Below are 27,265 nucleotides of genomic sequence, written 5' to 3'. Positions count from 1 at the left end.
CTACCTAAAGCTATTGATCTATTTACAATATTATTCTATTATCAACTGATGAGTTTGAAAGCTACGGAAATGTCAAAGGATGAAGTATATTTCAAAATAGCATCTGTATGCTGTCAGAAATATGTGAATAGTAATGACTAGCGATAAACAGTATTCCGAATAATGCAAAATGATTAAATCATTTTTGTACAATGAGAACTTAATATTTTATAAATAAACAGACCGTAATAATACTTTCAGTAGGAAAATAAAGGATTTTGAATAAAAAAATTGAATCCACTTCAAAAACTAAATTATGAACTCACTAAAAATTCAAAAATAATCAAACTTAGATTTTTAACACAACAAATAACATTTTAAAATAAAATACGTACTAGTAGTCGTTGTAATAACTAAATAAAAATAAACAAAAGCCTTATTTAACTTATCTACAACACATATTTTATATTCTCGTATATACACATAAGTTAGCTTAATACCTACCTAAAGCTATTGATCTATTTACAATATTATTCTATTATCAACTGATGAGTTTGAAAGCTACGGAAATGTCAAAGGATGAAGTATATTTCAAAATAGCATCTGTATGCTGTCAGAAATATGTGAATAGTAATGACTAGCGATAAACAGTATTCCGAATAATGCAAAATGATTAAATCATTTTTGTACAATGAGAACTTAATATTTTATAAATAAACAGACCGTAATAATACTTTCAGTAGGAAAATAAAGGATTTTGAATAAAAAAATTGAATCCACTTCAAAAACTAAATTATGAACTCACTAAAAATTCAAAAATAATCAAACTTAGATTTTTAACACAACAAATAACATTTTAAAATAAAATACGTACTAGTAGTCGTTGTAATAACTAAATAAAAATAAACAAAAGCCTTATTTAACTTATCTACAACACATATTTTATATTCTCGTATATACACATAAGTTAGCTTAATACCTACCTAAAGCTATTGATCTATTTACAATATTATTCAAAGGATGAAGTATATTTCAAAATAGCATCTGTATGCTGTCAGAAATATGTGAATAGTAATGACTAGCGATAAACAGTATTCCGAATAATGCAAAATGATTAAATCATTTTTGTACAATGAGAACTTAATATTTTATAAATAAACAGACCGAAATAATACTTTCAGTAGGAAAATAAAGGATTTTGAATAAAAAAATTGCATCCACTTGAAAAACTAAAATGAGTGAGTAATGAGTTGCTACCGACTTCGAAGAAACAACAATAATATATATATATATATATATATATATATATATATACGAACATATAACCTCCTCTTTTTGCGAAGTCGGTTAAAAATGAGTAAAATGCTGTTCTCGTTACTTGTGATTTTAAATAATGTTATTAATTAATTGATTAGATCTTGTGGGATAGTAGAGTAAATATGTATAAAAACAAGTTCTTTTATTCATAGCCTTTTCTATATAAAACGAATACGGGACGCAATATCCTTTTGAAATTCAAAGAAAAAATTTAATTGGCTGGTCGGACGTGTAGTTAATGTACATTATGCAAGTTTCATTAATAAATACACCTGGTGAAGAACTATGACAACAATGCGCCGGTTTAATTAGTCGTACGGGCCCGTGTGGGAGTACTACCAGCGCGGAAATATCGCTCGAGCAAATCAATTAATCGTTTCGAACAATATATCGCTATTGGCCCATAACCAACGGATATAGGACAACACTTAACCCACTTGTTATGACACATACACGCCGTCGCATACACAAACTCCACGCCGGCTCAAACACCTGCATCTGCGTCGGCAATTTTGCATAACGCGATTGTCACTTAATATGTCAATTCTCGGCCGTCATCTTCGATACGCCGATCACTCTAAATGATAAGCTGCCTCTGGCTTTCAACGTAACTTGGGTGCGCCGGCTCTACCAGGATCCTATTTGTTATTTATATAGTTCCAGCTCGTAACTAATTACGTCGTGTAATACTGCTAAATGTAAGCGATGTTAAAAGTTAGCGATCGCCGAGTGGATCGGACAATTACACGATCATGCAGGGTGAATTTGAATGCAATTAAAATGCTGAGAATCGTTTCACGCATGGTTTATCATTGGAGATTCGCCGTGTGCTCGGTTTTTTCGTCGTTTTTTTCGTTTGACTTGTTCGCTTATTTGTTTATTTGTGCCCTCGGTGGTTGACGGGCGTTGTTTGCTTGTGGCGTCAACGATGTTCTCCTACGGGCCGCTTCTGGTCGATGGTTTTCACCTCCGATGTTCTCATATCTTACTTTATAATCACGGCCGAGTATCCGTGATAACTTCTTCTAATGGAATAAGCTTGACGCCCGTAAAGGCCTAGTTCTTCGGACATCTGCTTTATATACACAGCATGGCATACAATGTTAACCATGTTTTTTAGCTGCATATTAAGGATTAAACACAAGTTAACTTTATGATTTGTTCCAAAAGATAACAACTACTAACGTATACGCGGTTTCGGACCTGAGAATTCAAAAGCTTTTTATGAAGTAAACTGCGTGGCTACAATCAAATTAGCAGCTCTTTTTTTATATTCATTATAGATGTCGAAATATTTACTATTTTTGTATTTTTCACCATAAACGACCATACATTGAATTAAAAATTGTAAACTAAAAATCAACAAAAGTAGAACTGAGTAAACTTTATACTTTATACTGCAAATGCGCTTTTTTGAGTGCAATTGTAATGATTTTTTCACATTAACCGAACATATAGCATCCACAAAAGTAACGAAAACACTTTGAATCGACTTTTCAGCGTTGTTTTTACATTTTTGCATGTTCCGAAATACAATCACAGCACAAAAACAAGTTCCAAATGAAGTTTCCAGCTGACAGCCATTATAAGAGCTCAATACTACTACCACGAGCGAATTTGATAAATAGATCTCATCTTGAGACAGATATTCAGAAGAACTATTGATCTGAGAAGAAGAAGATGATTATTTTGGGGCCGAGAATAATTCTCATCTCGGCCCCAAAAGTTGATCAGAATTTGTAAACTTAAATCTTCTTGAAAATGCTTATTTACCAAAGTGTCATAACTACATAAAATCCAAAATGTTTTTATTCTATTCTTCCAAACTTAGCCAAATAGTTCCATAAGTACATATTCAAAGGTTTCTTTTTTGGGTTAATTTTGACACGGTATTTGTAGTTTTGTTTGTTTATCTAATGTTCTGTTTTTATTATAAATAAACTTCATCACTGAAGATCGCATTCAACAGACACCTCGTCTTTTTCTAACATAATCCAAAAATATTACTAATGTCAATTATATTCTTTTTTAATTTTAAAAATATCCTCGAATTTTTTTTCCGTTTTTCTAGAATAAATATTTAGATTTGTATTGATTATGTGTAAGTGACATAAGAGAAGAAACCTGAAATTTAAACAGATCTTAGAAGCCCTGGATGTTTTACAGATAATATCATCCCAGTGACAAAGAGATTCATTGATAGCAAAACAGGAGCTCTACTTATAAAGAAGGTGCCTTTGTGTACCTGGTGGGCCACGAAGAGGGTAATTTATCACGAACTCCTAAAACTGAATAAACTGAGTGAAGAACTTGATCAGAGGGTCCTCTTTTCTGGCAAACAAGTAGGCAAGATATTCTGCTGCATAACAATGTTGCTCGTACGACATAAGGTCTTCTTCTTTGCCTCCCGAAACCTGCAAGTTTATTTATACGAATAATATGCAAAAATCTTGCACTGCTCTTGCTTGGAAAATACGGCCCGATATTCGGTATTTATGTATATCTGTATGCCTATATTTGCTCAGTAGCCTTCTGTTTTCATATTGAGTATATGGTAATACATAATAGCTATCTGTTAATATATATTACTCTATATATGCAAAAAGCTATTTAATTTTTAAACCCAATATATTATAAAATACCAATCGCAACCCTTGAAAGTATTAGACTACTAACCATATTTTTACATATATATCTTATATAATTGATCCAAAGTTTTAATAACTTTTTGTAGAACCGTTGAGTTTTTTTCTTACTATTAAATAAAAGCGCATTAGCATGATTTGGGGTTTTACTATCCAGAAAATGCATTAGTTTTATGGCTTTTTAAGTAGTGTGAAATTAGCTAGAAATTAGACATGATTCTGTTTTAAAATTACTCGAGAAACTTCCACTGTTTCAGGGAGTTTAATATTCGTCTCAGAATATAATATAATTCCCATATAGTGCATAAAATTATACTAGAACAAAAGCAAATTCAAATTACAAATTAAAACTCAATAGAATTTGTTATATAACAAGAAACATATCACTCGAACTGTCAGAATCCAAATTATTTAATCAACATAATCAATTTTGAACGATTTAATTGAGTTCTCCAAACATCAACATTAAAAACATGATAAAAAGTGATCGAGCTTGCATATTTTATACTAAATGACGCTAGCAATTAACAAACAATTTGTAATAAACTCTCAAAAAAACACAGCTAGTATATCTCTATTCTGAATATATTCACAGGTCCACAAGTTAAGATTAATATCATGATGTATTTACGACAAAACATAATTTTTGTTTATCGATAACTAAAATACAACTGTTCCCTGGGTAATGATATGAACTACGTCGGAAATATAACGAAATTTTTTCACTCGGGATGTAATAACGATTATCAATCATCGAGATATTTTAATTAAGACATTGCATACTGGTCGGTGTGCCTCTTTTTTATTTTAATTCTGTTCTGTATTGCGTATATGAGAAAATAGAACAAAAAGTAACCGATGGTGAAGTATAATTTTCCGCAAACATAACATTACCGTTGACGTTACGTGCAATTTGGATGTATGGTATAAAATACTGTGTTATAAGCGTTATACCTCGACTGTCAGTGTGAAAAGATAACTAAGAAATTAAATGGGGAACGCGTTATAAATTAAATGATAAACGGATTGCTTTCGTATTTTAAATTTATTCAAGTTTTGTTTCTTACGAATTATCGGAATTTATCCATTATGACTTCATAGTGACTCACAGAGTTAAAGGAGTAATATTGCTTTCTTAAAAAAGTAGATTTACGATGATTTTTACTCTTTTAAAAAAAATTACTCTTAAATAGAGGTTCTGATTTTCTAAAGATGGTATTTTTATGGAGAACTCAGAGAATGTCTATCGGACGAATGTAAATGTATCACTGAAACATATGGAAATACTAATTTAATTTAATTTTAATTTGAATAACTAAAATTAATATATTTGAATCAAGTATTGACGAAGAATTGTCACTATAAAAAGTAACAATGGTATGAAGTTATCAAAATCCTTTAAAACGCACATCCACAACTATAAATCGACCTTATCCCTTCAGTCGTATTTAATGGAAATCGATCCTTTTGATTTTTTATTTTAGAGCTACAGTGAGTTTAGCTCTCATTAATATTTTGAAATGTTTTTATACTGACGCAATAGTTAACCAAATGAAATTGATGGTAGATATTGGTAATAATGTATTCAATAGAACTGGACTTTAAATATGAGGAATTCAAAACAAATCAATAAATATTAATGGCAATGTGAGCAATATTGGTAACTTAAAAGAAAATTCAGCTGTTAATTAAAAAAAATCTGTAGAAAGGAAATAATTGTATTTTATCAAACTTTATATGGAAAAAGTTGGTTGGAAAAAGAACTTACAGAATGCTTAATTGCCATTTCCAATTGTAATTTGCTGAAACCATTCAAAAACCTAGATATATTGAAGTTGAGAGACGTTGTAAAGTTTCTGTATCCAAAAATCCCTTGCAAGAGCAGAAATTTCAGATCCTCTGAAGACAAAACTTTATTGAAAATCCAATTTTATGAATACGTGTGTATGAATGTATGAATATGTGTATGCATATATTAGTACAGGCCACCCTCTATTTATAAATTCTACCCTGCTCAACACTTTTTCGAAAAATTTCTAATAGTATAATAATTAACATAAAACCTAGATCCAGCTTCCAACATCCTTTAATCGATGAACAAAATCTATCATAATCTATTATAATGTTTATAAAGTTTATGGGGATTATGTCTAACAAGATGATCAAACTAAATGACTGCTAAGCAAATATACTGATTAAATTAGTTGCGTAATCAACAAATATTAGTAAAAGTCTTCATTAATAGTAATTTTTAAGGATCTTTAATAGTCAAATATAAAAATTTAATCGAAAATATGGTTGATTCCCAATTATACAGAACTCAGTATATTACAGATTCCATTAAGTGATCACACATTTCCTTATAGTATTGCAAAATGTATAAAAATATTGTGCTACTTATGTAAAACTTATTGAAGAATATGCTAACATGTCATGAAGGTAAATATATTATTAGAAATTCAATTTGTCTGAGAGAACAGTTGAAATTCAATCAATTTATTGAGTTTCAACAAGGAATAGATAAAATATGGTTATACAATAAAAATGAGTGAATGAATGTTCGCCGAATTGTTTTATTTTCATTAGATTAATAATTTTCAAATTTCATGGTATTTGGTATATTGTATGAGTTAAGTTTTATGTTAGGTCCAATCATACTTTTTATCAAAATTTAAGGAAATATACATAAAATAATATGTGTTCCTATACCAGCTCATGACTTGATGAAATCATATATATAAAAATTCTCGACCAACCCATATAACCATGACAATATGCATATTAATTACTTTATTAGCATTTACAAGGGTTATAATATAATAAAAAATAATTACCACCTATTCGATCAATGTCTTCAGTATTTGCCGCTCACTTATTCTCCTTCTCTTGGAAATACCTATTACGTATGCACTAAAATAATCTATACATGACATTGGTTTATATTTCTGAGTAACTTTTCTGTCAACTAACTAAATCAAATCAATTAAATTGTCACGTCAATTATTTCTATTATTTTGTTTTAGTATTGCTGATATTATAAAATACTAACAATAAACTACTTTTGGTGTCCCTTTTATAACTTGATCTAAAGACAATAACCAGGCATATCAATATGAAAGTTCTGTGTAAATGAAGATAATACAAGAACAACAATAAACAACATTAAATGATAAATTAAAGAAAGAAGTAAAATAAATATCATATTTGAAAATATTTAATGACATATTGCTGTGATCAAAAAATAACAATACTAGTAAATTAATTAATAATGATTTGTTTTATTACTCCCTGGTTCTTGTCTGGAGATAAAGGCACATAATTCGTATGTTTCTCAATTAACTGCTTTGGCAAAAACATTATGTTTTTACTTCTTCCAATAATTATTGACAATTGAGCAATTTGATAACTTCTGAATCAAATATTGTTCTTGTGTCTTGATTAAGTAACGCTGTTTCACATTTGGAGATATGTTTCATATCCCATATCCAATCTGAAAAGGAAACAACAAAATGTCCTGTTCGGAAGTGATACTTCTTAGAACGACTTAATTTTAAAGAACTTTTTACCGAACAATCAGAATCCTATCAAATCCTATCGTATAATAAATAATACTTAATTCTGTTTAAAAACTGATTATAACATTTGATGTGAATGCACCATGTATAGACACATTATATGACCGATTTTTGTTGAATTTGATCTTGAATTAACGTCTAGACTATTACATCAAATATGTCCAGTGAAACATATAGCGTGACTATTGATAAATCGTTAACCATATCGAATAATCTTTATTACAACTATTTAGAATAACATATTTATAGATAAAAGAACATAAATCTTGCAGGCATTTACTCAATGAATTCTCGAACTTCTCGATTTTGCACGGCCTGAAATCCGACAACATGCTGATATCTATTAACTTGTAATGCAATTGATTCATTACGGCTTATCTTACTTGCATCATTAAAATGCTTTCTGGGTCGGACAAATAGTTTTACGATCGATCGGCGTTTCCTTAAACTGTAAAACACCTGCGCTTAGACCATTTTCATACTTGACAAGTTGCTAAATTGTCGATAAATTCATAACTCTGACAATAAACGTTTATACTTAACAAAGCCGATTAGAAATAATAAGTATCTCACCGATAGCATTTCCGTAAAGTTCACTACTAAATTACACATTGACAGATTTAGACAAATTGATTCTGACTTTATATATAGGTATATAAGCTAGTAAATAGTTGAAACTTATTAGATACTGTAAACACTTGTCTTCATCTCTTAAACAAGAGACTGCTTTGCAGCATTAGTAGGGTAGCAGTCCCACGATTCCTGAAGAATATAAAAAAAATACTTATCAATTATCGTAGTCAAATCTGAAGAGCTTTCACTTCAGTAACAAAATTATCTGTATGTATCTACAGCACCTTAGATAATTTTCTGAACTGTAATATTTATCCGAATTTCGATAATATACAGATTAAACCGTCCAAAATTAGGGATACTTTTAGCAACCTTGGACTTGATGTAGATCTTGAATTCCGTTGCATTGGTCCAAATTCCAGTAGACTATATTAAGGGATACTTAGAACAATTTCGAATTGATTGAAAATCGAATATGAGATCTTCCTCCTTTCTTGAGTCCCACTTCGGTTTTTTCTTCCTTTAGTTAAAGGTTTTTGTCACTACAGCACGATTTTACTATTTATTAAGAATCATTTTCAGAAGGACCAATATTTGATTTGGCTTTCAGGCGATTTTCATAGGTTTGACAAACTTTGATCAAAAATTATCATGCTGCAAAATCATTTCATAGAATCTCCACTTATACAATTGTGCTCTGAATTCTATATTCCATAAAAACTCACCATTTGCAACAGATAGTGATTTTCTATATTCCATAAAAACTCACCATTTGCAACAGATAGTGATTTTCTATGTAGGTCTCTTTCAAGTTGGATAGCTAGTTTTAAACAGCACTGAGCTAGAGCCTACCTAGAGGTGAAATTTGATAGTTTAATATACATTAAATTTTTGATCTGCACTGTCCTAAATTTTGTTTCCATTGGTATAATTTGTATTTTTATTTAAAGCACTTATTTGGCCAAATATCAAAGGAGTGTGTATAATGTTTATTAATCGCATTACTTTTTTATAAACAAAAGAGTTGTGTATTACAGAAACATTTGCCATGTCATTGATATAAAAGTAAATAAAACAATGCAGTTAAAATGAACCTTCCTAAAGAAGAAAATACTGTAGTTTCCAATATAAATAAACATGAAGATTGATGTTTTTGAATACTTATCTAATCTTGTGGTATTTTATTTAAGATTATAAAAAAAATCTATCGAAACTATTTATCAATATACTCAAGTGATGGGAGGATTGTAATAATTGAAGCATTTGTCCTTCCTCTCAAAGTGGACTCAGTTTTGACACACACATCACTTCTTCATTTGACTCAAATTTCGATCTAACATAATAATATTTTGATTTTGCTTGAATCCATCCAACAAATCTTTTAGATCAGCGTGTCTCAATGTAACACCCATTTTGAGAGCAACTTGCACATGGTCAAATAATCATGCAAAATTGTAAATTATTATGTTTAAGTTGTTATTGGTCTTTATTAATTGTCAGTACCCAATTTCATTTTACAGGTTTTCGTTTCAATAATTATTAATTTTAATACATTGTTTGTCTGCAATAGTGTTTTGCCGCACCAGAAAAACTATATTTGAGCAACATACAATATATTTATACAATTATTTATAAAAATTAAAAGATGTTGCTTCACAATATTTGTTCCAAAATTTTTAATGGTTGAGTTACCATAGAATTTAGGTATCTATTATTTATAGACTATAGGTCTTTCCACACTGGTGCTAATGTATATTAGACCGGATATTTATTAAGGGATATTATATTTACACAAATTATGATATTACAAAGTTCTGGTAAAGTGTAATTACTTGAACTATTTGATGTATAATATAACAGATGTTCGATAATATTAGCTTTTTGTAATTTAGCCATGATGGAATTTTATTTAAAATTAATATTTAATAATGAATATTTTTCTTAGTATTTTGAGAATATACAGTGGTTTAGTACTATTAGAAGTTTTTAATTTTCTTTTGTTTTTGCTATAAGATCATGCAGGAATATGAGCAAGAAGTAAATAATAGGAAAGCGTTTTTTGAACACAAAAACTATTAATTTACGTTAAACTATGATTTATTCAAAGACAGAAGAGGTGACTTTTGAACGGCGATACCAAACCAAACCCAACTTACTCATTCACCATTCAGGTAAAATTGTTTTCGAATGTCGGTTGCGCCTTTGTCCGCCGGCTTGCCTATGATTATCTTCGAACTGGCCATCTTTCTACTCAAAGTTCCATGGTATTCCTCTCTGGAATATTTCTTACTTGGAATAGTTTTGGCTAAGGCTCTTCGAGCTCAACTCCACTTAACTACACCAAAGAGTGTGCTTCGAGTAACTGCTGAACGATTGCCAATGCAACTACTGTTACTGAATGAAGTGCATTATAATATCCCCAGATTCCTACCGACTGTGCGAATTTGAAATGAGAAATTGTTTATAAGAAGTTGTGGAGAATAAAGAGAACAGTCGTTAATATAAATGTTTTTTACATAATTTGATACAATTTCTCTTGTACACTAATATATTATTCAAAATAATACTGACTTTGAAATTATTTGAAGTATGAAGTAAAATAAAATCAATTACTACTACGTTGAAACTAGTATGTAAAATCCCGGATATGCGATGATAAATAATCCCAAGTTATTTGAAAAACCATGCAATAATATATTATAGAGGATACCGGTTGGTAAAAATCAAACAGAAAATATATGACCTCATGTAAATTATCACTGCGAGTGTACCTCCAGTATCTACCACGTGTAGTGCCCGGTGATTTATGTAAAAACAAAATTCTTTGTAGTTTCTAACGTTCTGTAATAAAATATTACGTTCCTCATCGCAAAAAAATATTGATTTACGCCAGGGGGAAGTATTTAACTATTAGGTCAGAGCTAATTTAAATATCCCCAGCCGTTTTTTCTTACTGAAATGCACTTTAAAGCGGTCGCCGCGAACTAATGGAGAATAATTTTCGTTGCGGAAAAAACTGCTCCGCGTATCGAACACTTTAATGCTCATAACCAGATCACGCTTCTCAGTTTATCATAGATCATTAGCACAGTTCCCTTCTATTGTAACACATGGCAAATTTAATGCGAGTTTCCAGCGGTTTATTAACAAGCGTGGAGCATATTTACGCGTATGTGATACACGGTCGTTCATAAATTAGAACGAAATTATAATCGTCGATGTGAAAAACGTCTCTCGGCGCGCTTTTTAATTGGTTGACAAATTTAAATTTATAATAAACAAAATTAGTTAGTTAAATTAAGTGACTTTACGGACATGAATGCCTCAACGTGTTAATCATTAAATTAGAATAGAACGATAAAAAATGATTTAATTTTTTGATGGTGTCGATTTATTTTGAAAACCAAGCTTAACATACTTGTTTTTATTTAAGACATGAGGTGAAAAGTTCCGGGCCTAACACATAGAGGGCGCCAGTTTTAGTGCCGCTTTTTCAGTTAGTATTAACCTGAAAGCTGTTAAAATTTCATGATAATGAGTTATTATGCTAGGAGTGACACTGCTTCTTGATGGCAAAAAATACCGTTCTACCGAAGCAGTTCTCACGACTCCGCTAGACATCAGAAACAACAATAAAAAATTGGTTTACTGACTTCAAACGTGGTCGTAGAGACACCGATGAAGCATAACGCAGTGGACGTCCTAATGAGGTGGTAACACCATACAACATCAAATAAATCCACAAAATCGTATTGAATGATCGAAAAGTGCAGTTGCGTGAGTTAGCCAACACCGTAAAATATCAAAAGAACGTATTGCTTTTATATTGCATGAGAATTTCACTATGAGAAAGCTCCACTCAATGTGGGTGCGATGTTTGCCCACTATAGACCAAAAACAAAAATATGGTGATGATTCTGAGCAGTGTTTGAGCATGTTGAAACGTAACAAATCGAAATTTTTGCATGGATCCATCACTTTACTCCTGAATCAAAACGATCATCATCTGAATGGACACACACACAAGAAAAAATCGTTCTAAAAAAACAGTATTGAAATGTTAGAGGCGAGGCTGGAATGATTGTGTGGCTCTTGATGGAGATTACGTTGATGAAGAAAACCAATTTTGATTAAAAAGCACATTTTCTTTGTTATGCTTTGGACTTTTCAGTCCATGTGTTGTACCAATAGCAATATCTTATATTAATTTCCATTCACACTGATTACTGTTAGACAAGTTGCCAAGTTTGCAGAGTTTGGTTCTTTTCGATTGAAAAACCTCTGGATATTCATTGGGTTATGTGCTGGTGCTGGTGTCTGGCTCAATTTGCTTAACTAAAAATACTAACGCATTGGAGAGACTCTAAGGGGTAATAACAATTAACGAATAAAATATCTATACCCATAAGAAGATTCAAATTCGTGCCGTTTTTGTCAGCGTTCCAAGCTGTTCTGTCGCCCTAGCCCCGGCACCTACACTCTATCTTATTTTTGTTGACTTGTTTTTGCTTTGAAAACACATTTCCTAATATATCAGCTCTGTTATCCTACTTTAAATCAGTTTTTTGATACAATCTTAACTAGCATAACATAATATGATTATTTCTTGTCTATGGCATCTCCAACTCGTCTATAATAAAGTCATTGGTTACTGATTCAATCTTTCAGCAGTTTCTCAATATGGTAAACATATATAGGAACAATAATTTTAGTTCTGAATTTTTTTTTACAAATATAAATGATTTTTAAAAAGATATTTTACATCAATACACTTTGATTTTTTAAATTTAAGATTACAGTGACTTTCTTTTAAGCTATATATAATAAATAATTAGGTAAATGTTCTTGGGAACAGTTCATCAATGTTTATATTTTGGTGAAATCGTTGTTGTAGTTTCTAGTAAGTTATATAATGGATATAGTACCACATATCCAGATGATTTTCTGAATGAGGGTTTAAGGATAGTCATTAAGGAAGACTTTTTAATAATGGCAACTAGTGGTTCGTTTTGCTATTCCTAATAATATTTATCTTACTGGCATATCAAAATTCTTTAACTTAACTATTAACGTTAATTTTTTCTAAATTTTAGCTAATGACGATGTTGCTATTGCAATATTGAGAATCAGCTGTTTTAATGCTGATATATTGGAGCAATTTATTTCTTTAATAACAAATAATTAGTTCGCTTAATCGCGTTCGCGTTTTTAATTAAATTGTATTTAATAGATTGACAATATCTTTTTTATTAATTTATTAATATATTATTAATAATATCATAATATCATTGCCGGTGACTTAAAAGTAAATACTTTTCTAGGAAGATCCATTTTCCGTTACTCAGTCTGTAGTAAAATAAAAGTTATTAGTACCCTTCAGTCTTTTTACCACTTCATCACACAAGGTCTACAGAAGGTTACATGGTCTGATTTTTCTCATGTCTTGCATCGAATGTCTTGTGTCATGTTGATATTAATTCTCGTAGAAATATCAAACATATCATTATAGTACATTCGAATCAAAATTGACTTTCTAAAGTAATAGTGTAAAATTTAACAATGAAAAACCTTTTCAGTCACGCCAGTAACATTCAAAATCCCACGTTAAGCAGTCGGTTGCAAATGAATTATAATTAAATATTCCAAATAACTGTTACTATAAATAATTATGATAAAATAAATAAAATTTAACATCTTCCAAGAAACTTTTATCTCAATCTTCGTTCGTCCAAGTTGATAAAAAAAACTGTTTCAGTTGTAAGCGATGCCACATATTATTTAAACAATTCCAGCAACGCAACGACTGCCCGACTGACGGCCCCTAAAAAATTATCTCAATGACATCGTTCTTCTCACTTTCGAGTTTCATTATCAATTATTTTCGGATCATCGGATCCGACCAGATTTCGGTGCCTTGGAAATTATCAATTCCCCGTAGAAATGATGCGGTCTCGCGTTGTTATTACCGCCTGCCGGTGAACCGCAATGAATAATTGGGACCGTTTTGCGCGAAAGAATCCCACCGTAATGCCTTTTTGGTGAGGAAATATCGAAAGCGTTTTTTGTATTCTGACAAATATCGTCCCAAATTATCTTTCGGGCTGAATTATTTTGTAATGATGCCCTAAAAACTATCCCTGTTAAACGGTTCGAGTTTTTGTCAGCTCCTTTTTTCGTTCTATTTTTCTTTGCGCCGTTTTAAACTTACATAAAGTCGAAGAATATTTAACTCATTTGTTTAAAGGATATACATGTAAACGAACAAATATTAAACGGAGTGTTTCAGATATGGAAATATGATATAATCACAGGGTGTAAAATCTGACGAATGTGGAGATTATTTTAACAAGTTATATTTGGACTATATACTATTTTAAAATTAACAGAGTTTAGTAATTTTAATCTATTTAAATTCTTTTTACTTATTTGCGAAGAAACGTAGATTTTTCAAAGACATGATATATACGAGGGTGGTTCAAATATGACGGAGACAAAGGCTGTAGGTGTATGTATGTGGCGCGCATGTATGTTTTGAAGGCCGTAGCTTGAGTATGTGATAGCTGGTTCCCCCCCGTTGTCAAATTGTCAGTCTGGTGGCGAAGTAATGCTAAACTTGTTTACAGGTAATATATGGTATATAGACTTCTAATTCATGTGTTTTGTGGAACAGTGTGGCATAGTTTTCGTCGGGAGCGCATGTTTCACTCACGTGCTTCGACAATGAGTGAACGTTATGTGCCGACATATATTATACTATATTGTATATATATTAATATATACATCTCTTTTAATTTGCTGTACTCAAAACTTTCTTTCGTATGTTTTTAACAATTGAAAATGGATGATTTTTAGATTTAGATGTAAATTTGCTGAAACGTCGTTAAAACAATAACAATTACTTGAAAAATCGATAATATTCGATAAAAAAAATCGATCGAAAAATCGATAAAATGAGAATATTCGACTATTTTTATACATACTAGACTAAAATCCGAAAAAAAAATCGTCATTTTTAATTCATCCGCAAATTTGAATGTATAATGAGATGAGCTATGGTCATTAATATTCCAAACTAATAATTATGAAATTACGTATTCATCAATGACAAAAACCGTTCATGTAAATTTCTTTCCTATTATTAATTTTTTCGGAAGATGTATCACTAAGCTATGGGATTAGTTAATAAAATATTTTTGTTCTACTAATTGAAAGGTTAATAGTAAATATTTTATGTTTAATTAAGATATTCAGTTTTAATATACATTGTTATTTTAGTCTACATATCGGCTATAAATAAACCGATACGAAAAATTAAATATCTTTTATTAGCCAAAATATTGCATTTTAATAAGTTTTCTTCAGTTACGTATTATTTATTTATACTATTTTCCAATATAACTATAACTCCACAGGTAAAGACAAATATTTATCTACCCATCTTTCGAGATAGTATAATAGCAAGTTACGCAAACTTTGTTCCAAAAATCAAGGAGGTATGTAAAATTTTATGGTAGTTTTTCTCCATCTGGTGAATCTTTTCCTTTTCTAATCATTCTATTGCTTGCCATTTTGCTTTATATCCAAATTCTGGCAGAACATTTAATAAATAATTTAGGCTTAGCCAAGGAAATTCAATATTTTTCCAATAAGTGTTTTTAATAAATTGTACCTCGCATTGCAAAAATATCATCCGTTGATACTAGAAGACATCAGGCAGATGACATTTTGCGCTAAAAAATTATTTGAAAGTTAGGAATGGTTGACTCAGTTTAGTTTGAAGTCGTGAAAATGTTAAAGATGGACAACAATAAAGAAAATACCTTATATGTTATAGTTTTTCCTTGAATAAAGTGAAAATGCAAGACAACAACTACTTAATGAATCATATTTTTGTTTAATCAATAATTTATTAACCTTCATGTAGAATCTTCAAAATCTCCCAAAATACATGTGATACATCTCTAACTTAACTTAAAAATAAATAAGAATGTATTGGAGCTTATTTATTATTTAATAGATATTGCTTTAACAAATACTATAGTTAGTTTACAAACAGTTGCTTGTGCAACGATTGGAACCATTACGGCAACGAGACACACGCATTCCGAGAAATCGAATTATCATAAGAGATTTAAATGGATTCGGACCAGAAGGAAAAGCTGCAAAATTACGAACGAACGATCTATTAGCATAGACCAATAGCGCACATATTTCGTGATATAACGTATCGCGTTATATATACACACACACGCTGTCCGACGTACGAATCATTGAGGCCATTTAACGAGCTTCGTTCAAAACGAACGTAAGCGTAGGACTTTCAAGAGACCAGACAATTTCGCAATTTAGGACAACATTGTAGTTCGTGTAGATACCACTTTCTTTTACACCTGTTTTATTGAATATCGTGTTCACTTTTGTCGGACATTACCATAGATCACGACTCTCGACGTATTCGAAGTTGATTTTCGACGCGGAATTCGAATCGAAACTGAATAGTCACGGGGTGGTTTTCACTTGAATAACGATCGGCCGGTAATGTTCTGCCTCGTTGATGCAATCGATTTATGATTCGCATACACCTCTCTATTGATATTATTCCTATTGAAACAATTTTTCGTATTTTTTATAAAGATATTTCTAGTTACCATATATATATATATATATATATATATATATATATATATATATATATATATATATATATATATATATTATTTATTATACCAATTATTATATAACATAATAATTCATATAACCATTATAAACTACGTAAACAACGCATGTTATTTCGACACTCACTGAAATGACAGCTCGGAATAATGCAAATCTGGAAAAAGGCATTTGGAGTACGTGGAACGAGTAAATCGTCGGTGTATCTGGTGCGCCTTACTGTATGCTCGCTAAAATTAGCTTTTCTGTCCATGTTTCTTAATCAGTTGCAATAGCTTATTTATTATATTTTATTCTTATTGCCAACATACTTTATTGCTTATAATAATTAAGTATTGAATCATATTTTATTCATCAAAACACATACTTTGGTACTATCATAATATGTTATACGCTTGTTGAAGGTCTAGTTGCAAGAGCAAATACGAAATGGCCTGAAGATGACTGATATAACTCGAAATGTCGTCAGTGAAAAATATTATATATTTCTCCATCATAAAACCAATTACTTATCGATCACAGTTTAGTATCAATTTTCTAAATATTAAAGAAGTAAAACTGGACTAATTTTATGCCTTTATTTACTTTTCTTAATCACATTAAGTTGATTCAAAATTGATTCTCTTTGTAGAGTATCAATGTTTTGATGGTCTAGAGCTTCCAGAATTATATAAGCTCATGAACTATTAGGTGCCTCCATGTATTTTGATATAACTGTTAAATTCGATAGTTTTTCTATTTAGTACTATTAAATTGTTCATTGTTTACAGTCGCTAATCACGGAACGTTCAACTTACATTTTCTATACTCATTAATTGTATTGTTTGATTTGAAGAAATTTGCTGCCAAAGCCCACCAAACATTTTACCATAAATAACCTATGATGCCCGTATATCAATTTTTGATGATAAAAGAGTGGTAATTTTTGGATTCTCGATGACAAAAAATTAACTGAAGGGCTCACCAAAACCTAGCTCATTCACATGATGATTATGATTACGTACAAGTACAAGTACTTAATACATCTTTTTAGAGTGATATTCATTGTATTTCAAACGGATATAAACTGTTTATTGCTTTATGTTGTATATAGTGACAAAATGTTGGTGTTTATTTTCATATAAACATCTAATAATTAATATATGTGTTAATATTTACTGTATTTTTGTTTCAGGTAATAATATAAAACAGATGCATTTTGAAGTTAAGCGTGTTTAATGTAAGTATAGTAGTATTTATACTCATTTAATATACGAGAGTTAAGACTTTCCTAAAGAACTGGAAAGAAACTTCTAGAGAAAATTTCTGGATAGTACCAGATTTCATTTTTATTATTTAATTATTGCATTGTTAGGTCATTTCTGACTATTATACAATTTGTCTTTATGATAACTTAAATCTAGGTATATAACTAGGAGGACCCAGTCTCTGATGAAATAATGTTTATACATGTCACTGTTGTATTTTTTAATTACATGCACCTCACTACATAACAATACACAACATCAGATGGTTACATTCTTTTGAGTCCGTGTCCTGCTCTGATGGTATCCAAAAGTTGCCATACTTCAATATTCTCATAAGAATGGAGTCTTTCCCCATGCTCCCTTGCAATTCCCTTCCTTTCTTGATTGACTATGGGTACCTGAAGGTCTCGATATATGTAGTCAGTCCTGTAGTATTTCGGTGCGCCCAGAATGCTTCTCACGACTTTAATAATTTAACTCCGTGTGTCCATATAGGTTTCAGTATTTGCTTATATAACAGCAATTTATTATGTTCAGATAATTGTGATTTTCTTCCAATTAGCCAGGACATTTTCCTATATTTCAATTCCAGTTCTTTCCTTTTCTTCTTTATATGTTCCTTCCAGCGAAGTTTTGCATCAATATTCATTCCGAGATATTTAACGTTGTTGCTATATCGAATGATAGTAGTGCTTAATGTTATTGGTGCTTGTACGGTCTGATTGCAGGTAAACTGCATATTCACAGAATTTAAGAATATAGCTGAGCATACTTTTTGCTTTCGTAGGCTTTTTAAATAACATCTGTTATTCTATGGACCTGGTCTATTGTTGAATGCTTGTTAATGATTCCAAACTGGTATGTTGGTATTAGGTATTTTTTCTCTCTATGGTCGGTTTTATGCTTTTCAACAGGAGTTATTCGAAAGCTTTAGATATTATTTCGTTTGATGACTTTCCAGGTTTTGGAATCATTATAATTTCCGACATCTTTCAAATGGCTGGGAATAGTACCAAATGACTTACGATTTTTATGAAGTGCTACCAGGAAAAGAGGAAGAGATAATACCTAGCCATGAAACCTGAATATGTATTTTCTTATTATTAATAACCGTAATAATAATGGTCCGTGCTGAAGCAAAATGATATATAGCAACTAATATAAAACACTTTAATCTAATGACCGCCAATAATCGCCAAGACCTTGAACTTCAGAAAAATCACCACCAATTAACTTTTTCGAAATCGCTATTTTTATTGCGTTTCACACATTATGATTCCCGATTTAATCACAATGCAGATAATGCTACGTTTTTAAAAGACTTGCAGCTTCAATTATGCAAATTTTATTATATATGGCAATGTCGCTTACTATTTTATTGAGATTATCTTTTACGGCTAGGAGGTTGAATCAAGTTTGAAATAATAAATAAAGAAGAATAAAAAGTCGTTAATTGGCCAAGCAAGTGATAAACCAGTATGATTACTATACTATTTTATTGAGAATAATTTGTGTAATTTATAGGTAATATTGGCCAAGGAATATGTACGCCGGTCAAGAATAGTTTTACGTAATAAATATGATCTTCGGTTAAATTGGAATAATATTTTCTCCTCCGTGGTAAACGGTAATTAATTTAGCGGATAGAATATGCTTTTCTTTTGTTTTGTCGTATTGTTAGGTCGTAAATGTCCTAGCCAATTAAAATTAATTGGGTTTCAGAATCATTTTTATTCTTGTTTTAAAGAAAATTTTATTTGGTTCTTCAACAACTGCAGAGATTTGTATATATACATATATATATATATTATTTTCAAAACAATGGCTCAAAACAAAATTCGTGTTTTAATTTTGCGCTGCTTCTTGATGGTCAAAAAATACCGTTCAAGTGAAGCAATGGTTTGAAATGTGTTATAAGGACTCCGCTCAATCAGAAGCAACAATAAAACGTTGGTTTGCTGACGTGGTCGTTGAGACACCGATGATGCTGAACGTAATGGATGTCCAAGTGGGGTGGTAACACCAGAAAACATAAAAAAATCCTCAAAATCGTTTTGATTGATCGAAGTTGCGTGAGTTACTTTGCGTTTGCTCACTGTTGTCACCAAAAACAAAACGTGTTGCTGATTCTGAGCAGTGTTTGACCATATTTAAATTTAACCAGCCGGAATTTTTGCGACGATATGTATCATTGGATGAAACGTGAATCCATCATCCATCACCTCACTCCAGAATCAAACGCCATCCGAGTGGACAGCAGCTGGTGAACCTCGTCCAAAGCGCTCCATAGTCCAACATTCGGTGGAAAGGTTATGGTCTCAGTATTTTGCGATGTGCGTGATGTAATGTCATGGACTTTCTTGATAAAGGAAATACCATCGACGGTGAATATTATATAGCATTATTGGAGCGCTTGAAGGCCGAAATTTCAAAAAAAGGACAGCATATGGCTAAGAAAAAAAAGTTGTAGCATCATGCTAAATGGATTGAAGTTCGAATTGCTACCACATCCATCCTATTGGCCAGATTTAACTTCCAGCGACTACTGGCTTAGGCAGACCTAAAGATAATATCCTCCGGAAAATATTTCGCTCGAATGAAGACGTTATCGCTGAAACTGTGGCCTATTTTGAACCAAAAGATAAATCGCTCCACAAACGTGATATTGAAATATTAAATAGGCGCCGGAATGATGGCGTGGTTCTTGCTGGAGATTTCGTTCATGAATATAGCCAATTTTGAACAAAAAAACGCGTTTTCTTTGTTACGCCTGTTACTTTTCCCATGTGTTGTATATATATATATATATATATATATATATATATATATATATATATATATATATATATATATATATATATATATATATATATATATATATATATATATATATATATATGTATATATATATATATATATATATATATATATATATATGTATATATATATATATATATATATATATATATATATATATATATATATATATGGTGTGTAGGTATATATGTATAATAGATACTGACACTCAGAATCTATTACCATTCGTGCTAAAATGCAATTAATTTAGTTGATGTTTTTTCCTGCATCTTATATTATCGTTAACCATGTGGCTGTCTTATGCAATTAAAATTCTTATAAATGAGTGTCTCTCCATTTATCTTGACGTTACCACTTACCTCTCCATTCATCTAAACAATGGAATAACTAATATATTGCTCTTATCTATGTATTTGTTTAATTTTATATAAAAACGCGATACAGTAATATTAATAATGTTAATTAACAATTTAAACAGTTACTGTTCTAAATTACTTCAATTATCGCCCAATAGGAAAGGCAAAATAAAAATATAAAATAAGGTTAGCGACACGAAAGACAAACTCGTACATTAATAAAGCAAATATACCAAGTGCACGGCCATTAGGCTCTTTCAAATAGAGCTGAAACATTCTAGAACCGTCGAGGACCAATACATGGCAAAGCCTTAGTTAGTCAACAAGTTCTCAAACAGAAAACTTCTCTTCCATGGGAATAATTAATAGAGATCCTATACTTTTACTCTTAATGTTGAGTATTTACTATACATACGTTTATATGTGTCTATATAATCTGCATTATTTTTTTGTATTTTTAAAAACGTTTGATCTCATTTTATTTCAAACGAAATCTTTTACATCTAGCAAACGGATATTACAATCTGTTTATTTTTTTCAAAAATGTGTCTCCTGCTGCATTTCCTACTTTTAATTAATTAATCATCTCCAGCATTTGTTTTACAAAAACTTCAATTTGATCTGTTCTTACCAATATTTCAATTATCTTGTTACTATCACCTAGTTTAAAAGTAAGTAATAGTGGGTTTCCACTCCCATTAATTTAAAGCATTTAAGTAGCTATTATTGCCATCATTTTATTACTGTTTTAGACTTGTATTATTTGTATTTAGTTTATCAGTTTCGCATTTTTGGATGTTAGCATTTCATGGATTCGTATACATGGATTTTTTCGTTGAAATTCCTGATACTAAATTATGTTCTATTGTCGAATGAACAAACAAATATTCAAGTATGAAGGTAAATCCTTGCCATTGAAACTACGTCAATAGAGTTACATGATAAAGCTCTTACAGATTTGCCAAGCTCTTCCTTAATAAGGTAATCGAAATTCAATTGTGGTTAAAAACATGGCGTGTTAAGGCAAAACTTGCTCATGTTGCCTTCACCCTTTGGTAGCAGGTGTTCCCCAGTAAAAGTTAATGAATATGAATGCTTAACTTGGAGAAAATATATGGTAATAAAGCATAAAAAACTTGGGACTGAACTAATTCAGACTTATTGAGCGTCAATAAAAATTATCCTTAGATAACAACATATTACTTATAAGTCAATGTTTAGGCCTATATGGACGTATGGTATCTAACTGTGAGCACTTACTTCACCATACTTCAGAACTCAGAACATAAAATGCTCTAACAAACTAATTCAACACGATATCCTCCTGAAACCCATAACGAGGATGATTCAATATGGCAATGTAATGTACTCTAGAAGGCTGTCAATGCAGCCCAATGCTTTTGCCAAGCAGTTACATGTGTGCGATGATAGTGAAGAACGCAGGCTAAAACATTTCCTACAATCGTAGTGTAGCAATAGTAACTAAATGAAGTTCTAGTTTATCACTTTGTACAGAAGATCACTTACCGAAGCATGCAAAATGTATATATATAATGCAAACCACGTAAGAAATTTATTGGGCATTGGAAAATCGTTGGATGCAATGACGATAAAAAGTAACAATGAACTTATTACGGTACTACCTGTCTTGTCATGATTTTAAAGTCCTCGAGACCCAAACTTCGAAAAGCTTCTTTGCTCAACTAAATTCAACATAACTGATGCTCTATGTTGCAAATCTTCTATGGCAATAACAATAGCCACTTTGTCGGTTAATGGTGACTTAAAACTGTTCGAGTGCTTACTGGCAGTGTTCTGTCACATCTTATGGCATCCGATCTAATGCTGTTTTGAACATTTTGACTAAATCGTTTTTCTCATAAAGAAACTATTGTAGTTCTCTGTATTCCAATAATTCTCTTCACTGTTGAGTTGTCGGCACAACAGTTATTAATTTCTACATTCAGATTGCTAATAAAAAATTGTTGGAACCGATTATCTGGATCTGGTAGGGGTAACAGCGCTCTTAGTAAGTTAGAGAAAACTAATGTATTTTTAATGTTAGCCAAGAAGTGGTCAATAATTTCCCATCCCAGAAACTAATGTGCGTAACGGATTTGTTGGCTCCATAGTCCGGATTAAAATCATCCAAATTAATTGCGTTGTACCCACTGTTGTTGTGTTTAATATGCAAAAATTCATTGCATTCTATACTTAGTTACTTCATTTCCAGTCACAGCGTGAATTACATTTACAAAGTATGCTTCACCATAAACAGTCACTACATATTTCATATCTATTCTTGGCAGATGTTTACTCGAATGCAATTAGTATACGATCGATATACCCATCAGTACATAGTTAATCATATTTGACATAAATATCATTATTTTTCGATAGATTCTCACATTATCAAATCGATCTACCTATAAAAAAACACGTACAGTAGGAAATATAAATTATGGTAAAGTATTAAACAGTCACTGGTGAGAAATTATTTCCATTATTTAATATATTTCATATTCCAATCGCCGTTTTATATATCAACATTTTGGTCACAATAATACGTTATACTACCATAGTAAAACATATTTTTTTGGTAAAATTAGTTTTTTTTATTCAACATAATTCCCTTCAAGGATGATACACTGATTATAGCGACCCTCCGACTTTTCGATACCATTTTTGTAGTACGATTTGTCCATTGCTTCAAAACAGGTCTCAGTTTCGGCGATCACCTCTTCATTCGAAGAAAATTTCTTCCCAGCGAGCATTCCTTTGAGATCTGAGAACAGAAAATAGTCGCTGAGGTCCAGATCTGGAGAATACTGTGGATGGGGAAGTAATTCAAAGCCCAATTCATGGATTTTTGCCATCGTTTGCACTAACTTGTGACACGGTGCTTTGTCTTGGTGAAACAGTAGTTTCTTTTTTTTCGAATGTGGCCGTTTCTCGGCGATTTCGTCCTTCAAACGGTCCAATAATGCTATGTAATGGTCGCTATTGATGGTCCTCCCTTTCTCAAGATAGACAATGAAAATTATTCCATGCGCATCCCAAAATACAGACGCCATAATCTTGGCAGCCGATTGTTGCGTTTTCCCATGCTTTGGAGCAGGTTCATCGTGTACAGTCCACTAGCATGACTATCGATTGGACATCGGAGTGAAATGATTAAGCCATGTTTCATCCATTGTCACATATCGATGCAAAAACTCAGTTTTATTAGACTTGATCATCTTCAAACAATGCGCCGAATCATCAACTCGTCGTTGTTTTTGGTCAAAAATGAGCTCGCGCGGTTACTACTTTTCACAAAGCTTTCTCATACCCTAATATTCGTGAAGAGTACGATATACACATTTAGTTGGTATGTTTAGAGTGTCTGCTATTTCATTTAATTTCAATTTACGGTCAATCAAAATCATTTTGTGGATTTTTTTAATGTATTTGGTGCTCATTTCACCATGTCTAAACTTAGCATACCAATGCTTGATGGTTGATTTTCCTGGGGCAGTGTCCGGTATCTCGGCATCAGGCCAAGTTTTTGCTTCAACTGTATTTTTTCCCTTCAAAAACAGTATTTTATCAACACGCGAAATTCCTTTTTATCTCTTTTTTATACAATAAAGAAACCATCAAACAAGTTCCGGTCAAAAGTGAAATATAAATAAGTGACAGATGTAACAACCCGTAATTTTTTTCTTTGTACCGCTGTAATAATAATCTTTTCAGATGTCAATACATTTATCCGTATCAAAATCGGTTCTGCTGTCCCGAGGAACATATTTATTTACTTCTAAAATAAATTCACCCATATATTTTTCTATAATGTCGTCCCACGCCCGATCATTAAGAGCCTCATCGAACACAAATTTATTCATAATCTACAACTTAATAAGAACAACGGCACCGTAGGAATTTTTTCGGTTAGAAGGCAGGTACAGTTTCCGACACTTTTCACTTTAAGAGAATGTAATTTAATTGATATGTTTTTAAACGTTGATAATCCATTGGGACTGTCGTCGGGGAATAAATTATAAATTTTAACGGGTTACCCGCTGACAATCACAGTTTTTGGACCGGTTTGTGGTGTTGCTGAGCTAGGCGGCATGTACGTACCGGCGATTTGACGGGTTCCAGGTAAACGCCGCTTGGATAGATTCGTCGAATTGCCGCTTCCGAGTTTCGCTAGCTGAAATCGAAATTGCACCCGGCAAAAAATGAGCTAATTACGTCTAATGGTTCAATTTTCAATTAGTTCTCGAGTTTTTTTCTCTCTATATGACGACCGTACTGGCATAACTGTTATTTCGGTATGTTTTATAATTTATTAATTATTTAATAGAAAAAAATTGCTTGGGATAGTTTCAAGACCTTAAACTAATAACACGTTTCTTATTATATCTGGTAATAAAATATGGTGAAATAATATTTGTTTCGAAAAATGTTTTTAATTTATTATTTAATTATTACATTGTTACTAGTCGTTTCCGACAAACCTACAATTTGTCTTTATGATAACTTAAATCTAGGTATATAACTAGTAGGATCCATCGGTTCTATCTCAGTCTCTGGTGAAATAATGTTTACACATGTAACTGTAACTGCTTCACTAGACAACTCTACTCTACACAAGATCAGATAGTTTGATTCTTTTGAGTCGGTGTCCTGCTTTTGTGGTATCCAAAACTTGAAATACTTCAATATTCTCATAAGAATAGAGTCTTTCCTCATGCCCCCTTGTAATTTTCATGATTTCTTGACTGACTGTGTCGCACGATTTTGTTCTGAAAATTTTTTATTTTGTTTATGTTACTCTTTGCAGAACATCAATACACTTTTCTATATTACAATTTCAGTTATTTCCTTTTTTTCTTTAAATGTTCCTGCTAGCGAAGTTTTGCATCTACATTCATTCCAAGATATTTCGAAAAACCTAGCTGGCGTTATTGCCAAATATAGTTTATATATTCAGATATTATTATATCACCCCCGTTTCCATTATTTCATTCCATTATTCCATCATTATTTACCATGAAATTTGTTGTTTTCTATTCTTTGAGATTTTTCTGCATCTTTGACACCTTATAATGTAGATGACAAATTATTGCAAAGCTCTTTTTCGGATTCTTTCTCCGGAATGTGCATGCTACATGTTAATACACGACGTTTAACCACATTGCTTCCTAAAAGGAAAACCTTTGAACTCTATTAATTAACGATTGAATATTGATGAAAAATCTTATTCTGTGTAAGATACCATTTTCTCAATAATTCTTTAAAGCCTATATCTTTCAATTAATCAGATCGGATAATGATAGATAATTTGTCTATGAAGGTCCCTACTGTCCCTCACATTTAGCTGAATGGTAAGTTCAATGAGCCGCACTCAAACTTCTTAGAATCTGTAACACTTTAAATTATACTCGTTATGGATTATAGAAACATATCATGTTATATAACTTCATTATGATAACACAAAGCATCGACTCTAACACTTTGTTTTGGAACCGTTGAATCCCATAAAATATAATTACATCTGCAAAATTACATAATGTAATTAATTAGTGAAAAATGATCTGAGAAATTAGTTCAGAAACATTAAAATACTGTTTAAATTAATCTAGAAATTATTAAAGTAATAACATATAAACTAATTATAAAGGAACTAAATTTTATACGTTCAATTACAGTCACTATTATTGTTGGTTCCAAAACATTTACTCCAAAATTGTCTCCTACGTCTTCAATGCATTTTGGCATTACACATTCCTTACACCGTCCTTGGATAGCAATTTGATCCAATCTTGCCGAAGCATGAACCTGTCTAGAATTAAGCACTACATTAAGCACAGTTCTATTATATCTTGAAGCTTTTTTCTTGAATAAATCGAGTTTTTCTTTCGGAATGAGCTCAGATGAAAGTCGTTTTCATAGCCTTATTTATGTAGATTCACACACTACTTCTTGGCGTCTAATTTGTTGATATTTTTGACGCTTATTGTTTCAAGATGACAATAATTAATATTAATACTAATTTAGTGGCGAAGCTTGTTCATATTTCATATACCAGTCAATCA

The 27,265-nt window shown here is 31.3% G+C and overlaps 1 protein-coding gene across 1 annotated transcript in view; it reads left to right on the top strand.

The window, feature by feature from the left end:
- ds (dachsous cadherin-related 1) overlaps positions 1-27,265 on the top strand; it is a 555,958-nt gene that overhangs the window by 312,579 nt on the left and 216,114 nt on the right. The window lies entirely within an intron of this gene.

The sequence above is a fragment of the Rhynchophorus ferrugineus genome, unplaced genomic scaffold (assembly GCF_030347505.1).
Source record: "Rhynchophorus ferrugineus isolate W39M unplaced genomic scaffold, kcgeb_rfMv2 rfM3, whole genome shotgun sequence".
Classification (NCBI taxonomy): domain Eukaryota; kingdom Metazoa; phylum Arthropoda; class Insecta; order Coleoptera; family Curculionidae; genus Rhynchophorus; species Rhynchophorus ferrugineus.
The sequence above is the reverse complement of the archived record's forward strand: the minus strand, read 5'-3'. Positions and strand labels throughout refer to the sequence as shown.